At 37.9% G+C, this 6,498-nt stretch overlaps 1 pseudogene; it reads right to left on the bottom strand.

The window, feature by feature from the left end:
- Positions 1-4,551: 4,551 nt before the first annotated feature.
- Positions 4,552-4,910, bottom strand: LOC141424644 (small ribosomal subunit protein uS10-like; annotated as a pseudogene).
- Between the last annotated feature and the right edge of the window lie 1,588 nt (positions 4,911-6,498).

The following is a 6,498-nucleotide window of genomic DNA, read 5'->3' as shown; positions in this document are numbered from 1 at the left end:
AGTGGGTGGTAAGGGAGGGGGTGGGGCAGGAGGGAGAAATGAACAAAGCCTTTTATGCACATATGAATAATAAAAGAAAAATGAAAAAAAAATGAAAAAAAAAGAAATAAATACAATGAAGGATTGATACCTATTGAGATATGCAAAATACCCAACAAGGCAGAAAAACATGATGAGAAATCATATTTTTTGACAGTGTATCCCAAGATGGCCTCAAAATTGAGCCAAATATCTTACTATGCTATTAACTAGAATTAGAGTTGAACATCAGCACAGGTGGCAGGTTTATCATATTTTTTCTATGCTATCATTAATGTCAAACTGTCCCAGCACTCTCACATCTGCTCTGGTTTGACCTCTTTGAGAACTCTACCCTGAGACTGATATATAGCAGGAGGACCTGCAAATAGATTCTCCCTCTGCTCATAAAACCAGCCCAACCCTGACCCTGCACTTGAGGGAAAGAAGCCTGCTCTAGACTCCCAGCTGATCCCATTCAGCAATCAACACTGAATGCAGACCACTCTACCTGGACTTGGGGCTGAGCTGGGTTTTCTTGTGACTATTTAAAAGGTTATTTGTGTAGAAAAGGGATACTAAGTTTATGTGTGTAGACATGAGTGAGAGTAACAGTGTGTGTGACAGTTTCCTGACCAGGATTCTCTGTCATTGCAAGTGTCCAATGTGAGGTACAGCTGTTGAAGTCGGGGAGGCTTGGTGCAGCCTGAGGGGCCCTGAGTCTTTCCTGTGCAGCATCTGGATTTATCTTCAGCAATTACCTCAAGAAGTGGGCTCGACAGGCTCCAGGGTAGGGGCTGGATTAGGTTGCATGCATTAGAAACAAAACTAATTGTCACATCACAGAATATAATGTATGTTTTCACCATTTCCAGAGATGACAAGAACATGCTGTATCTGCAAATAAGCAGCTAGAGAGATGAGTATACAGCCGTGTATTACTGTTGAAGATACATTACAGGGACATCATTGTGAGTGAGCCCTAACCAAAACTTCCCTTGGGGGATGCTCAGGACCAGCAGGTGGTGCTCAGGACACATGGAGTTCTGGTTCAGCCTCAGGAGCAGGTGCAGGCCCTCTAATGAAAAGAAAGGAGGGGATGAAGCAAGCTGTCCAGTGCAGTTCTAGCCTTAGCCGTTAGTGATGGATGTAGGTGTTTATTTCTGTATTCACTTATTTATTTATTCATTATGTAGTAACTTATGTATTTATTGATTCATCTATGTATTTCTATTTTTTGATGGCCCAGAATCTTCAAAAAATTAGGAATTGCATTGGCCAGCTTGCTTCATCCCTGGTTTCTTCTCCCTGGCATGTCTTGGGGATAAAAGGAATATAGAGGGGCCAAACCTCCAGTAGGAAGCAGCTAGTGAGATAGCTAATTCCATAGTGCACTGGCCTAGAAGTGAAAGGTCTTGAGTTTGAGTTCTGAGTACACCTGAAAGCAGGTTTTCTTATTCCAGCTGGACTCCACAGGCTCATATCTGTTTAGCTAGAGAATCAGGACAGAGATCAGGGGCATTGCCCTGCCTATAATTCACGGGCAAAAACTGGAAAGTGCACAACACACACACACAATCACACACACACTCTGTCACACAGACACCCCACACACAAACATGCACACACATACACCTAACACACAGACATACACAAACTCACACACATACATACATACACAAATAGAATCACACACACACAGATACACACACACATATACTCACACACATATATATACTCACACACATACACTCCCACACCCTCTCACAAACATACACCAAGTCACACACATACACACCCACTTTCACACACACAAAATCATCCCCACACATATATACTCACACACACACACCCTCAAACATACGCAGAATTCACACACTTACACAAATATATACTCACACACATAAACCCACATACTCTAACACACATGCACACTAACACACATACACTCACACACATGCACACACTCACACATATACACACTCTCTCACACAGAGACATACACACTCACACACTCACTCACACACACATAACCAAATAATAAAAATAAGTATATACACACATCAATAAATGCACAAATATGCAAATGAGAAAATACATAAATTAATGGCTTTATAAATACTTGAATATCTAAACACATAACATAAACGAATGAAAGAATGCACAAATTAATACATAAATGAAGGAAAAAGTAAATACATACATAGAACTATCAATAAATACATATATATGTGAATAAATCCATTCATGCATTTATTTATGCATCCATATGTGTATGTATTTCTCCATTTATTTTGGTATTCGAGCCATTTTTAATATGTTGATTGCCTGTTCATGAGCATGGGAGATCTTTCCATCTTTTGTATATTTCTTAGATCTCTTTCTTTAGTGGTTTGTAGTCCTCCTTGTAGAGGTCATTTTATCTTTAAGTTTATTCCTAGGTATTTGATTTTTTTGGAGGCTATTGTAAATGAAATTGCTTTCCTATATTCTTTCTCAATTTTTTCATCATTGGCATATAGAAAGGCTACTGATTTTTGTAACTTGATTTCTGTATCCTGCTACATTGCTAAAGCTGTTTATTCGATATTTGTACCATATTCATCCTCCTACACCATTTCCGTATATCCTCCCCCTTCCCACTGGTACCAACCCCCAAGATTACAATGGAAATAGGAACACAAGCTGTAGGGGACCTATGCATAGTGGTGGAAATGGCATTGCTTTCTTTGTTCTATATTTGAATAAAATTATTCTTACATCTAATCCTTGACTGTGGTGTTTTCCTTTGAAACTCTGACAGGTGCATCAGGTGGAAATGCATGAACTTCTGACTTTGGTGGTTGATGCCGTGATGATCTTTGGTAGCTTCCCTTTAGTTAGAGCTCTTCTGCGGTATTGGTAATCAGTGAGTGATGCTCTGTTTGCTAAAACTCCTCTCCTCATTTATGTTCTGTTTATTCTAGATATATCTTCTCCATAGAATTTAATGGAATGAAGACTTTGAAAATCTAACATGTCCCTAAGAAAACATTTGTCAGTCACACCAAAGAAGTGAACTATAGCTGCACCTGCATTTACCAAAGCAATAAAGGGAAGGACAACTTTAAGTTAATTAAATGGACAATGCAAGAGGCAACCTGGAAAACAGTTGGCATTAAACACCAGTACTGCTATACAGAAAATTCTCCTTTCACTTTTTTCTCCCTAAAACATACAACAAACACACAAGGATTCACATCTTTTATGTAGCAAATCTAGACATAAAATCTATTGAAAATGATTTTTGGTATGCTGACCAAACTCTACTTTCTGATCCAGAAATTCATGGGAAATGGTGCTTACTTTGGTGGGTTGGCACCATCTTCCTAGGTCATTTGAAAACACACACAAAAAAACGAGGTGTGAGGGAAAAAAATCTGGGATTGAAAAGAGCTGTATTGAACAAGGCTTTTTAAAAAAATTCATGACTTGCATAAGGGATTATCTTTAAATTTAACTAAATTTCTCCATCCCTATCATGTATGCATGTGAAGCAGTATTTCAGGAAAACAACATTAAACTATAGTTAAAACTCATCATCCCCTTGTTAATTAGATGTATTAAAAATATCATTAAGGTAAGTTTACAAACTGACAATATTTTTAATGCTAATTGTCATCTCCATATTACCCAATATTGGAAGATGCCATTGTTTGAAAATCATGACATCAAAGGAACATAATGAATTTCCCTTTCATACTATAACAAATACTCCTCTGACTTAACTGAAGCTATTTTGAGATTATACTTTGGGTTAAATTATCCTTTTTATGTTGAGTTGAATATTTTAATATACTATCTGCAGCTTTGGGTCCTTCTTATCTTAACTTATTGCTTTGCATTCATTAACAGTCACTTAAAATACTTGTCACACTATGTTACCTGGTGTGCATTGGTGAGGGTATCATCAGCCTTGTCTATGGGGAGATTTCTGTCTCTAGGACCTGCTGAGAGGGCTGTGGAAACCTCCAAGACGGCACTCCTTGTTCAAAGACAGTAGGGAAATACTTACAGCATATTGAGGGTTGTAGTAAATATTATTGAAAATATATTAGCAGATATTTGTGACTATTTATGTCAGTGCTATTTAATAAACCATATATGCTAGAGTAGAACTATCTGTAAGTTTTGAATATTGAGGATATTTTTTCTTAAAACTGTATGCATATTAGTGATGCTCATTCAAGTTCTTGTTTTCATTATCAGATATTATAATAACTACAGAGGAGCCTCAGATAGTATTAACTTCAGATACTTAATTTTATAAAGGGTCAGAAGTTCAGAGAGATTTGTTAGGTAGTCATACAACCCAGTCCATATACCCAGTATTCTGAATCTTGATTATTTCTGTTTCAATATGTGAACACCTTTCTATATTATAGAAACATTAAATTATATTCAAAGCAAATGCATGAGGAGAATAACTTCTACTAACCCTTTTTTAAAAAACAATTTATAAGTCAGTTTATTAAGTTTAGTAAAATAGTTGACTTAGGCATCTGAAGTGGTGACTTCAACCTCCACTCCTGGCTCAGTACTGATGGAAGTAATCTGTTTAACAATCTCAGAAGGGCTGTGCAAGTCAATGAGTTGCTGTGGATTCTCATCTGGAACCTATCCCATGTCTTAGAACCTTCACCACAAGGTGTTTCTCTTCTAGTGACTCTCAAAGTCTTGGTCAGCATGTGGACTGGTCCTTTCACTATGAGGTTCTTTTCCTTGGCACCTCTGATCAAGTCAGCACCCACCTTCTCCAGAAACTTCACATTGCGGCTGGTGAGGGTGATTTGAATTTAGTGAATTGCCACCTCTGGCTCCACAGGGGTTTTTCCAGTATCTTTAAAAGCCATGGCTAAAGTGCAGCTTCCTGTCCAAACTTGTTCCTTGATGGGAGCGAACAGTGGTGGGTCAGGAGGAGGGGTGAACAGAACAAAGCTACACTGCATCCACAACCACATCTCCCTCAAAAAGTTCTACTAATTCTTGAGTGATTTCCTCAAATCTATTTTGTTTTACCAGCCTAGAACCTCCTTCTACACAGTTAGTTCCTTGGACAGTTATTAATTTATTGTCTGTCAAAACCAAATCTATACATCACTGTCCATGTCAGGATTGAAGGTAGGCACAATTTTTCCTTAGCCATCTGGCATACTTGTAAGTTTTATCAGTAGAGGATAATAAAAGACTTTGCAGAAAGAAAGACCTTTTCTTTGTGGTCTGACACACTCCTCCTGGCAGGGTGCTGTAGATAGGACCAGCCTCAGCAGCATGGATGTCTTCTCCAGTGCCAGGCACTGCAGTAGACATGGCTTCCCTAGTACAATGTTCCTACAGTTTGTAGAAATGAACAGCTCAGGGCCAACAGATTACCTCTGATGCTTGTTTTGTAGAGAAATTCTTCCTAAGAAACACATTCTAGGGAACAACTTTCCTTGATACTCTGGGGAAAAAAATTTTAGCACAATCCCACTGGGGCATGTCAGTTACCTTTCTGCCCTCCAACAAAAGCTGTGTCTTCTCTGACAAGTCCTCTCTCTTGCACTTGTAGAGAAGTGGGACATTATTTGGGTGGCCACCTGTGCTACCAGGATATTGTCTGCCAATTTTAATTTCCATTCACAAATTGTTTAAGTTTTATTTACTTCTTACTAACAAATCACTCACTAGCCCAATTATAGTCAAGAATTCTTTATATTAACCTTTGTTCAATATTCTGTGTTATTTCTGTCTTCCCATTAGACAGATACACTTCCCTTTACCAGGAGTTTTGTCCTGTATCTGCATTTTTTTTATCTAATTCATACTCATCTACCCGCTGAATATAGCCTCAAATGTCACATTCTCAACAAAGCATTCCAACAGCCATCCTGATGAGTTTGGATTTTCCTAAAATTTGACTTCAATATACGATATATATTTACTTCACAGTAAATCTGAAGTTACAAGTTTATATATCTCTGTGATTATTTGATTAGTAAATGTCTCTGTTATTCATTTCAAAATTCTGTGGCAGAATGTGTAATATCTCTTTTCTCTTCAACACACACACACACACACACACACACAGAGAGAGAGAGAGAGAGAGAGAGAGAGAGAGAGAGACACCCACAAACACACACATGGGCACACACCCCTAGCTCAAGGTCTCAGACACAAAAACATACTGCAAATATTATTGGAAGAATTAAACAATATTTTACTGAGGCTTTAGGTTGAATGATAAATTATAGAGGGACATTTAAAGATATGGGGATGTTTCTAAGCTCCTTTTGGAAAATCACTGAAGTTTTAATCACTAAGAATTCCAAAAAGAATAAAACCAAATTATCAGAGTAAGTAAAATAAAGTTGTTTATGCAGAGTGTCCAATTAGGCATTATTCTTTTCCCATGACTCATTCTTGCCCTGCTACATCTTCCATGGCAAACCCCACTCCCAA

The sequence above is a fragment of the Castor canadensis genome, chromosome 7, assembly GCF_047511655.1.
Source record: "Castor canadensis chromosome 7, mCasCan1.hap1v2, whole genome shotgun sequence".
In the NCBI taxonomy this organism is placed as follows: domain Eukaryota; kingdom Metazoa; phylum Chordata; class Mammalia; order Rodentia; family Castoridae; genus Castor; species Castor canadensis.
This window is presented reverse-complemented; position numbering and strand designations above follow the sequence as displayed.